We start from the raw sequence: 13119 nt of genomic DNA, 5'->3' as shown, positions 1-13119 counted from the left end.
ATTACATTGCATATTGAGCCACTTGTCGATTCAGATTTGATATGACGGAGGTCGCCTTGATTTATTGATTTGTTGGACGTATAGGCCTATAGTTGAGTTGACATAGTGTATGCAGAGGTCCCTGCTATGGCCTGAACACTCTCTATAGGCGCACCATAGTCCTGGGATTGTAGTACACAGCACCCCACCTCGAGCGGATGAGTAGGTGGATGTTGCTGGGGGATTCTCTTCCCTTGGGTAGCCTATGACCAGATGATTCATTTGATCTTGAGATTTATTGATAGCCAACTTCTGATCATGTATTGCATTATATTGCATCTTTATGAATTTCATATGAATTATTTGTCATTTTAATTCTCATATGTTATTGATGTTTCATACTGGGTTTATACTCACCGGCATGTCGGCTACCTCTTGTTTTCATGTGCTTGACGGTAGGTGAGGCGAGGCTTGGGATTCCAGAGTCTAGCTCCAGGCGAGGAGATACGAGTTAAAGTGAGATTCTCGGGTCTTAGGAGCTATTTGATGAAGTTTGGATTACTTTGGCTTATTAGTTTATTTCGATATGTTAAAACTTATATTTCAAACATTTAAGACCTTTAAATTGTTTTGAAAATGTTTATGTCAGTTTGTGAACCACTGATTATGTATTTTACTCAATCATTTGGTTTGTTACAATTATAATTATTAGTATTAGATATCAGACTCGGAGCCCCACATTATAAATAGGAGTAAGCAAGCCATAACCCTAGCCTCCATCCCATTGTGATTTTCAAAAATCACATTCAACTTTTCTCCAAAAATCGGCCACCCCTATAGTGAGTTTAGGGTTTGGGCCTCCTCTTGTTTTAATTAATCTCTACGCAAAATTTCTTTCAAATATTCTAGTGCTATTTGGAAGATGAACAAATATTTCAGTCGTGGACTTGATATATAGAAGGATTGAAGGAATGAGTTCTCGAAGAAAGTTCGTAGGGAAATACATCAAGAGCTATCTCCGCTAATCCCGGAATAGTTGGAGCCTTGTGAATCATTCACCAAAGGTAAAAGTTTTAAACATCCTATGCATGTTTAATTATTAAAACCATACGAGTTCTCAAATAAATATTTTGATTGTCAAAATAAAATAAAAATTTTAAAACTTCCGCTGCGTTTTGGACACGAGAAAACCGAGATCCAACATATTTTATCAACATAAATAATTTTATCATATGTATGAGCATACAATTTGAGTCCAAGGTTCACAAATTACTATATTTGGATGCATTATCTTAACTAAAACTATGTATGTATAACAAGTGCGCCTATATATATGCACTATCTTGACTAAAATTATGTATGTATAACAAGTGCGGGAAGTCTTGAATTGATCGCATCAACGTCGTAAATAGTCTAGATTGTTATTTAGGATGTTAATTTCAAAATGATTTGGAAATTGAGATTTATATACAATAACATCAATTTTGATGATCTAAACATATATGAAATTTTTCATTATTTGAAGATCAACATATGATATATATGTATATATGTATATATATATATGTATATATGTGTATATGTATGTATGTATGTAATCCCTCAATTTCAACTTACCTCACAAAGGGAAAATTTACAAAATAACATCAGTCAACTATTTATTTAAGAAAATGGCCTCCTCAAGTGCAATTGAGGAGGTCATGTTCTTAAATAGATTGAGGAGGCCATTTTCTTAAATAAATAGTTGATCAAGGTTAAAAAACTAAGTACCCCTTTACAAATTGAACACTATGAATGAGTGAGATGTGTATTTATTTGTGTGAACCTAGATTCATTCCCCCTAAACCGAGTTACAAATTTCTATAATTCAAGTATAAGTTCAACTATTTCTATATCAATGGGCCTAAATTACACAATGTCTTAATTAAAGTGGATACATATAAGCGGAGGAGTTTTTTAACTGTTCACAGTAAATATTTTAATAATTTAATAAAATAAAGTTAAAAAAAATGAGTTTCTTAAACTAATGTATCACACCTTTTCAAGAGGCAATGGCATGACTTATATAATTTTTTTTAAATGCAAATCACGCCCAATGAAATGGTGTGACTTACATAATTTTTTTAAAAAAAACAAGTCACGCCACTTGCTTAATTTTTTTTTTAAAAAAAAGCAAGTCACGTCAATTTAATAGGCGTGACTTGCTTAAATTTTTTTAAAAAATAAAACTGGCCGCTTGTGGTGGAGGAACCATCCCATGTGAAAGACTGACGATTCATTACAGTCTTATTAATTATTGATATATGCATGCATCTTTCTTTTCTTTTACAAAGAAAATGTTAAAAAAAATAATTAAAACATTTTTAATTAAAATTCGAGTGCTAGAGTGATGTGATGTATAACCGATCGGTACAAATTACTCCATGTTAAATGCTGTTTTGACCTGAAAATTTGCTTATATATCATTTGCCCTCGTTTTATCATTCTTCATTCCTATGGATTTAAAATTTGAAATGTATAATTCTTGTGCTTTTATCATTCCTCTGAATTTTCATTCGATGTTTGATCAAGGAATTGCACTTCAGCGATGAGGTTTTTATGCTTTAAATTAAGTTTGTCTTTCATGTTTGATTAAAACCGCTAATTTATATATTTGTGATTATATATTTGTATATAAAAGTTTGATTTTGAACTTCTATTTGAGATAAGCATTGATATAAATTCATTTACTTGAGTATTTGAATATAAATTATGAATTTATCAATAATCTTACGTATCGAGTTTATGATTAAAATGATTAGTTATGTTTCCATGTATTATTAGTTATTCTTATTATTTTATATTATGCAAATAATAATAACAATACTTAAAATATAATAACTATTGTTGTTGCTTTGTATATGTAGTTCTAGGTATAGGCACCTCAAATTTTTGAGATGTTTACCCAATTGTTTATGTGATAAATGATAAATAATGTTAGGTGTTTATTCAATTTTGTATGTAGTAAATGGTAAATTTTGTTTATAATTTAAAGACGATAAATATGTATTCATATTTGTATATATTTAATTGTATGGGTTTTTTTTTAAATGGATGACAACTTATATACTGTCAATTTTTAAAGCAATAAACAAGTTTGATTTATTTGTGTAAGAAAAGTTATAGATGCTAAATATGGAGAGCAAAAAAAAATAGTACAATAGATACGAAAAAGGATAAGAGTTTAGTTTATGTATACGAAGTATATATCGGTGTAAAATGATATATTAAATGTAAGAATATATATATTCGAAAATGTTTAAAAGAATATTCTTTAATTTGGTTAAAGTTGTGTATGCATGCTGTAATGTTTAAAGGTTTTAGTTCAGCTTGTTTAAAAAGTAATGAAATTGACCAGTCTGAATGCATCTAAGTAATAAGAATGAACATGGAATTATCAGTTAAATATGCGGAGTAATATTAAATTTTTTTCTTGTTTTGTTTTGTTTTTTTTTAAGGAAAAGGTGGCTAATAATAGTTTAAAAATTTTTAATTTTTAATATTTTTGTGTGTTAGGAATCAAAAGCAAGAAATCGCTTTGATTAAATAAGGAGTAATGTATTCTACTTTATTTATCTTAGATATTCTATCAATGGTATTATTGTTAAGATCTGATTAAAGCATATGTGATGTTTTTGTCTAGTTATTGGATAAGAATAAAACATATATATTTCATATACGTTTGAGTGATTTATTATTTTTAAAATTTTAGCAATGGACATGGTTTATACATCTATGCTATTTTCTTTTGTATCTAAGTGTGCATTTTTTCGAAACAATTAATGAATTATATTGTTTGAATAATGATGTTTTATAGAAAATAAGGTATAAAATATGTTTGTCAATATAAATATTACAGACAAAATTTATTGCTAAGCCTAGGTGAAGTTAGGTTGTACGTGTTCAGATATAATAGATATGACTCAATATATTAATACAAATTAAGAAATGAATATTATATATACATCCGTGTGAATACAACATTTTTTAATCTTAAACAATATTTATAGGGTTAGTAATAAGTAGATTTTACATGTATATTCGATTTTTAAAAATTGATTTTGATATTTATATTTTTCAAAAATAGAAGTTTTTAAGTTGTTTAGATAATGAAGTGTGGGAAAAAGTATGTAGATACTTAAAGGAATTTTTATGTATTTATAAACCAAAAGTATCATATTTTTAGTTTTTGTGAATATTTACATTTTTGGTAAAGCTAAGAAACAAGCTATACGTTACTGAATCTTCCTATCAAAATATTAATAAAGTCTAGACATCATAGCAGCATGCTAATGTACATACATTCTATGTAATGTACTTAGATAGCACATACCTAAAAAACACAAAAAGCTTAGTTATGTTTCTATTATTACAAGATCACTTCATTCTTCGTTTTTTCCTGTGGGGTTGTACCTGAAGAAAACAAATCCAATAGTAAGGTGAGTTAGATTTTAGTATATTAACTGGTGCTCAATTGTAGAAATTTAACTTATTATAAATAAAAAAAGCTAGAAAATTTAATCATATTATTTTAGCTTATTAGAAATAAACAGTTGGTGAAAATGTGGAGATTTTATTAAAAAATTTTTCCTTCTACTAATGAAGACAAATTATTGTTCGTAGACAATCATAAGTAATAATACATTTGCAAAAGCTATATCATATATTGGTATTTACTGAGCATATCTGTGATTCAAAGGTTATATATATCATTTATTGACTAAAATTAGAAACCAACTAAATATATTGGCCATTAGATAGGTCATTAATAACATGTTAAATCAGATATAGCCTGAAATAATTGAGAATATATATATTAAGTAGGGAAAAATGGTATACCAAAAACATTAGATAAAGTTATTTATGTATTGCAACAGTAAAAAGGTAATCAAGTGTAAAAAATAAAATAAAGACAACTTCTACACATGTAGGTGCTGTAGAATATTTTTTATTGTTATTAACAGGTTCATATAAATGTTTTTGAATTAAACGATTTCTAGACTATAAGATAGCTTTTCTAGTATATGTTTAATATACATACTGGATTTTCTGGATAATGTTGATATCTAGCTCTGTTTCAATATCAGTTGCGTAATCTAGTAGAAGAGAAAGCTTTGATTCCATGGTAAGCGCTCTTCGTAAAATAATGGCCTATACCGGATTTGAGTAAAATCTTTTTATTAGTTCTTCGACTTCTTTTTGAAATAGAGAGTTGTAGTAACATGAGGTGCAGTCGATACAATCACAGTACTGATTGTTTTCCATTGGATTTGTTTTAGAAAAAGTATATTTAGATATTGAAAGAAAAGTATTCAAATGTTAAAAAGCAAGTAATTGTAAAATAGCAGAGGGTAGATAAACTTATATATATCATATAGAGAGAGGTGAGTCATAGATGGTTTATGACACATGGTATGATTGTTTGTAGCCACCTCAACACAAGTAACTTAGATGTTTTAAATTGTTGACAAGTGCAATGATATAATTCATTGTTTTATAATATACGCCTTAGTCATTATATTATTGATTATATTTGCACAACATGTTGTGTTTTAGAAGAGCTAGACATTAGTTTCTTATCTGAAGTGTTAATAGAGTAAACTTTAGTGTCCAAATGCTAATCTTAATATTACCTGGTTTCCTGGTCTACGAAATTTTTAAGCGAAGCTGGATATGTCACTTTCTTTAAAAGAAAGTAAGCACACAAAAACGAGCTATAACTTATAGTTTGACACCACAAAAACTAATAGTTAAAATTTCCCCATGGCAATGAAAATAAAAAAATAAAACAATTATATACTAAAAAAACAAGAACACTAAATGGTAAACTAATAAAATTGTAATTAAAGGCCAAACCTGTATGGAGTGCGCAAGGGCAAGCTCACCATAGTTTTAATCTGTTGATTCTTCTTATCATTTGCAAGTCAAACCAATATTTGTGGAAGCAAATCAGCACTGTCAAACGTAAGTGGATAAAACAAAATAATAAAAGTTAAGAAACCGAGGTACTTGTTGATGTTAAGATAACTCTATATACCTTTGAAAATTGTGAATATTCAACAAAACCGAGCTTCTCAGGTTTTACCTAGATTTAACATCAACTCATTTTTTACAACTAAAACAACAATTTGTTTGAGAAACATGATGTTTTATCCTTGCAAAACAGAAAAAGGCTATACGATTTCTTGGTGCAAAAGAGAAGTTAATAAAATAGTTAAAATGATTTATTGATTCGAACAAACCAAACGCCATTTTATTTAGACCAATAGCTAGATCAAAACCCTTTCAAAAGCATGGCAAAATCCCAAAAGTTGCTGTCTACACAAGATATTAACAAATGAAACATAGGGCATCAATTACATATTGAAACAAAGCTAAAGGGGAAAAAATAAAAGAAAAGTAACCTAGGCAAATATATCGGGGACAAAGAACAGAGAGCACCATAAAGCCAAAAGCAAATGGCCTAGAAAATCACCAAAATCAATATGGGCATCCACACAACAAAAATAAGGGCAAACAAAAAATCAAACCAAGCACATAATAGGTAATAGAGAGTGAGAAACAAATCAACCCAAAGGAATTTCAAAAAACCTTTAATTATCTAGGCAAAGATGTATAAAATTATTTGCNTGAAAAAAAAAAAAAAAAAAGACCCCTAAAAAAACAGTGAATTCAATGTCAAACTAAGGCGATCCAGGGTGCCGAACGACACTCCTCAACACGATTAATGAAACGTCTGCCCTTTTTATTGCTTTAAAAGTACTAGAAAATTTTTTTTAAACACTCAATTTTCGGCCATTTACATTTACCACATGAAAATATTTTAATAAAATATTTTACCCTTTTAAAATAAAACATCATTCATCTAGCATTTTAAAAATCAAGTGCAATAGTCATAAAAATAAAATCGTCAACTGTTTTACCAACCTAAAAAGCAATAAGTTTGAAAAGTGTAGCCCATACTAAACCTTTCAAAAATCTCTCAAAAACTTAAATAAATAGTATTAAAATCTTTAACGTAAATCATGAATCATAAATCGTAAATGCGGAAATATAGAAGCGCTGGTCCTCGGGTTGTGTGCGCCTTCAGTCCAGTCAAATCATCCATCAAGACCTCCTTCAACCTCACCTGCATCCATCACACCTCGTGAGTCTAAAGACTCAACACACCATAATCTTTATGACAAATAATACGTATAAAACCACAAGCAACAGTGAAAAATACTTGTACTTAAAATATCTCTTTCATGAAGATGCATAAACTTCAAACATGACATTTTATTAAATATTTTCATGATCATAAACATTTTCCTTTTCCTTTTCCTTTTCGTTGAATTCAGATCGTTAATTGTGACATCATGACATAAACCTCAAAAGTCGATGGATGAAAGGATCGGTTAAGAAGTGAAATATGTTTAGAAGGGGGGGTTGAATAATCACTCACAGATTATGTTCGTTTTTCGTAAGTTGAGTTCAGTTTAATAACAAACTGATTCTTAATATCTCGTTAGTCGATGACAATCAGTTTAACTGAGAAAACAGTTGCGGAAGCAAACTGAATGAAAGATAGAATAACTAAAATAAAAGGTAGCTGAAGTGAAAAGCACCGATATGTTTCTGGATGTTCGGGGAATGGAATAACTCCTACGTCACCCTTTTTATCCCGAAGATAGGATTTCTACTAAAAGACTTTGATCGAATACAATGTTTGTACTGACTCACTTCAGTTTGGTCTTATCAATGCCACAACTGAAACTCTTAGTTACAACAGGCTATTTCAGTTCGTGACTGATCTTAGTACAACTTAACAATATAACAGAGATTACAGTGTACTAACAAGCTCAAAGACGGTAACCTTGAATGCTACAGATAGAACTTAGTAGAGTGAGCTTTTGATTTCAGCAGAGTAACAGCTTGGGTAAAATAGTAGTTCTTGTCTATCGTGTGCTTCAGCTGCTCTATTCTNATAATCACTCACAGATTATGTTCGTTTTTCGTAAGTTGAGTTCAGTTTAATAACAAACTGATTCTTAATATCTCGTTAGTCGATGAAAATCAGTTTAACTGAGAAAACAGTTGCGGAAGTAAACTGAATGAAAGATAGAATAACTAAAATAAAAGGTAGCTGAAGTGAAAAGCACCGATATGTTTCTGGATGTTCGGGGAATGGAATAACTCCTACGTCACCCCTTCTATCCCGAAGATAGGATTTCTACTAAAAGACTTTGATCGAATACAATGTTTGTACTGACTCACTTCAGTTTGGTCTTATCAATGCCACAACTGAAACTCTTAGTTACAACAGGCTATTTCAGTTCGTGACTGATCTTAGTACAACTTAACAATATAACAGATATTACAGTGTGCTAATAAGCTCAAAGACGGTAACCTTGAATGCTACAGATAGAACTTAGTAAGAGTGAGCTTTTGATTTCAGCAGAGTAACAGCTTGAGTAAAATAGCAGTTCTTGTCTATCGTGTGCTTCAGCTGCTCTATTCGCCTATTTATAGGCTTCTCTTCCAACGGTAACTTGATATAATATTTGAATTTTATATCCGTTGATTTGCCACGTCGATATTCTTCTGACAATCGTATACTGTAGACTCTGAAATGCGGCGTTCCACTACGAGTTGCAGTTTGCTTGTACTGATGTCGGTTGAACATCCCTTTCATTTGATGACGTGTATGGCTGAGCGATCAGCTGATGAAAGTAGCTGATAAGCTTGTGCTGAGTGAATCAACTGATCAGTTTCCAACTGATCAGTCAGCTGTCTTCAGGAATCCAGTTAGGTTCAACTGATCAGTTTCTAACCGATCAGTCAGATAACTTCGAAAGTTCAGTTCAGCTGGATTCGGTTGCCTTGATACCTCACGTGATACTTCAGTTAGGCAAGTTGCTTAATACGAATACTTGATCAGTTCGTCCAATAGATAAATGGTTTGTCAAATAGCCGAAATTAAGTTTCCAACAATTTCCCTCTTTTTGGTGTTTGACAACAATAAGCGAATGATAACTGATCAGTTAAGCTTATAGACGTCCTTCAAATCGGTTGTAGATAAAATAATAACTGTCGTGTACAGGTTCGTACAATGAAAGAATGAAATAATCTGTATAAATAATTCCATGTACAAATAAATCCGTTAAATTCGTCAACTGATTTGACTGTAGCTTAGGTCTCTATTCTCTTTTTTGTCAAACGCCTCCATTCTGATAGATAATCTTTTAACATCAGTTGATAGAACTTTAACAGAAGTGGCTACGTCTGATACTGTATTCAGCATAGTGGTTTGCATCAAGTCTATCTTTCGGGAAACAGATGTCTCCACAAAGTCAATTCTCTTGCTGATTACATCTTGGGTGACAGAGAGACTTTCAGCTAAGCCTCTATTCTTTCTAATATCTTCTATGGCAAGGGAAAGAGAGGTCACGGTAGCATTAACTGCCTTCAGCTTTTCTGAGTTGAATATCTCTGCATGTTCCAGTTTTAAAGTATGAGCGAGTTGAGTTCGCTGAATCTGGGAAACTGCAGTAAGTATCTTGTGCATATTATTCTGAATGTCTTGAATTTCTTCAAGAACTGCTTCAAGATCACCAGACGACTGAGGAGGTAGATGTCCAGAAGTTCCAGCTTCTTGTTCTTTGGAGACTTGATCAAAGACCACCAAGGTCCTGCCAGATACAACTGTCTCGGCCATAGTGTGTTCTGGAACAACTGATTCAGCAACCTCTACTTGCGCTGGAGGAGGAGAAGAAGGATCCTGAGTGACAACTGAACTGTCCTGATGTAGAGGTAAATATGTAAGACCTTCAGTTGGAGGATCATCAACTGGTGCTTCTGCTTGAGAATCAGCTGAGATTTGGCCTGGCTCGTCAGTTGGAATATTTTCAAAATTGAGCAACTAAGCCTCCACATTTTCAGCGATTTTTTTATCTGTGGACTGAGCTGGCACATCAGTTGGATCATCCTGCTGAACGGGCTCTTCAGATAAGATAGGAGCCTCTACAATTGCTTGATCAGTCGAGTGATCAACTGATTCAGAAATGAGCTGCTCTGGTTGAGATTCTTGTACTACTGATTGAATAATTTCATCAATATTTGCAAGTGTTAAGTCAGTTTCTAAGTACAATGGTGGATCAGCAACAGAGGTTTCAGGCACATCCTGAGCTTGCTCTTTATTCGGTGATGAGGGTTCTTCCTCTTCATCTGAAGACCCTCCATGAATAACTAATTCCTGATCTTGTTCCCAAAATCGTATCTGTACATGCAGGGAAGTAAGATCTGAATCCAACTGAGTAAGTACAGCTCGATCATTGTAAGCAGTTGGATTCGTCGGAATGTAATTGGCTTTCAACTTTTCAACTAGGTGAGCCAACTTCTTGGCTCTCATTAAATCAAAGAAATAATTTTTTCTTTCCAAAGCCTGCACAATAGTAGCAGCTTTGACTATCCTCAAAACGATGGCTTCCAACCTGATAAACTTTTTCAGCTGAGACTTCTTCTTCAATTGTTTGGCAAATGTGTGAGTTATGTATGTGATCCAAGCCTCATAAGTTTTCAGTTTGGATGCTGCAAAAGCATTGACCTGTTCCCAAATTAGGTCAATGTGTGTCTGGATAGCATTTGTTGGCCTGGGCTCTTCAATCATCTTGCCCTTTCCTTTCTCATCAGAAAGAATGTGTGGAATGTTCAAACCCGAACGAGTCGTTTCAATCAGTTCTCGGATAGTGACCCCTTTAGGTCAAGCTTGAGCAAAATGGTAGGGCGATGACAGTTTGTAGAGAAGATACGGCCCTGACAGACTCTTTTTCACCTGCTGAGGTGAAGACCTTCTTGGATGGATCAGTTGATGGAGGCAACTGATCTCTTGCTGAAACTTCAGCTGGGATGGCTTTTAGAGGAATAGCCTGAATAGGCTGTTGAGCGTCGGAAGGTTTCATCCTTTCAGTAGCTTCCAGCGAGACTATTTGCTTGGTTTTTTGAGTTCTGGGCTTTTTGGTGACTTTGGGAGATGGAGTTTTCTCCGTTTCCAATTCACTGACAATCAGCTTTCTTTTGGAGGACTTCAGCTGTGCCAGAGTTTTTGCCCTTTTTACAGACCTGGAAGCAGCCTGCTGTGCTCCAATCTCCTTTTTGATGTTGACGAATTGATCAGGAGTTAGATCCAGTTTGGCTTTGGGCGGCATAATATTCTTAGCATTGAAAACTTTGAATTTAGATGATCTTTCAGAATCATCAGCCACCAACCATTTGATTTTCAGCAAATATCTCTACTGAACAGCAAACCCTTTTGACTGTTTGGTTGATTGAAGCATGTTCTTCAATATGTTGAAGGTGAGTCGCCTCCAGTTGAGTCTCCGACCTGCCATGATAACGGTAAGGGCTTGAAATTTTTCCAAAGTAAGAGCAGCAAAGGATCCTGCTTTGCCAATAACCCCTTGGCCACAATGTCAGCCAACAACTGAACCTCATGTTTGAGTTCCTTCTTTGGATCGGAAACTTTGATTTTCCGTCCATCAGCGGAGAATTGAGTCTGTATCTCTTCAATATCTGATGCTTTAACATCAGCAAGGTGTGCCAATCCATCAGACGACAACAAAAATATCTCACCAAAGGAGTCCACAGATATGGTCAACAACTGACCATTGACAGTAGATGAGATGCTTCCATCCTGATTGATAAATCCACTAGAGTAGAAATCGAAAAGCTCCTTTGGATAGATCTCTTGGGAAGATTGTCCCAAGAATGTTCGGAGTCCTGCTGATTGAAGCTTCTGAAATACATCTTTGACCTCGGCTTCTTTAATCGATAGGACTGAATCAAAATTGATTGCCATAGCATTCAACATATGCGCTGGAATCTGGTTCGCCATTTNATGCATATAAATATTAATCGAACTTAAGCAAGATTAATTAAATAAAATCCTATGCTTGGAAGATTAATCGTCTGCTGCAGTGACTGAGCCCTTTCATCTTCCTTGACCCTGCGCTATAAATAGAAGTGGCTCAGTTAGTATAAAACATATCAGTTTTCGAATATTCAGCAGATAATATGGCAGGTGCAAGTAGCTCAAGACTTCCAGATATTGCCGAAGAGTTTATGAACACTGCTCAGGAGAAACATAAAGTTGATATAGAAGATGAGGTTTTTCATAAAATTCTTCGCTTTTGGGAGGAGCTGCAAGGACTTCAGTTCCTCTATGAATGTGGAGAGGCGAACACTCGTAGATTGTTGGCGAAGCTGGAAAAATATAGAGAGCGTTTGCACGTCGCCGAGACGGTGAACCTCTTTGAGGATGATTATCTTTACCAGCTGATGTTCCACAAAGAGAGGACTATTCTGGAGCGAACAGCTGTTTCTGATAGTTTTCTGAAGACTGCAACTGGCGAAGTATCCGGTTGGATGAAAAAATGGAGAGCTTTTGTTGAAAAAGAATATTTTGGTGTAATCCGCAACAATTTCTTTAAATAAAGATTCATTTTGTTTCAGTGTTGTCTTATATTTTTCTGCAATAATTATTCTCATTAGCAAAAAAAATGACTAACTGAATCATAATAACAAACTGACAAGCTAACATCAGTTAAGAATAGCACAAATATATCAACAACTGAGATATAATCATGGAGAACTAATTAAGATAAGTCTATTAAACCAAGTATGTTGCAAAAGAGAGAAAACTTAGTCTCAGGTTGTGGTTTAGTGAAGATATCCGCTGCTTGCTGCTCAGTTGAGACGTATTCCAGTCTGATGTCCTTCTTCAGGGCATGATCTCTGATGAAGTGATGCTTGACATCGATGTGCTTGATCATTGAGTAAAGAACTGGATTATACGTGATAGCAATTGTGCTTGTATTACACAAAATATAGGTGATTCCTTGGTGATAACTCCATAGTATTTCAGTTGTTGCTGAATCCAGAGCAGTTCAGCGTAGCAACTTCCAGCAGCAAGATATTCTGCTTCAGTCGTGGAAGTGGCTATAGATGTTTGCTTCTTGCTGAACCAAGAGATCGGTCTGTCTCCTAGAAACTGACATGATCCACTTGTACTTTTTGCGCTCAAGCTTACATCCTGCATAATCTGCATCTGAATATCCAACTAAA

Source organism: Primulina huaijiensis, chromosome 13 (assembly GCF_012295235.1).
Source record: "Primulina huaijiensis isolate GDHJ02 chromosome 13, ASM1229523v2, whole genome shotgun sequence".
Classification (NCBI taxonomy): domain Eukaryota; kingdom Viridiplantae; phylum Streptophyta; class Magnoliopsida; order Lamiales; family Gesneriaceae; genus Primulina; species Primulina huaijiensis.
Note: the sequence above shows the minus strand (reverse complement) of the source record.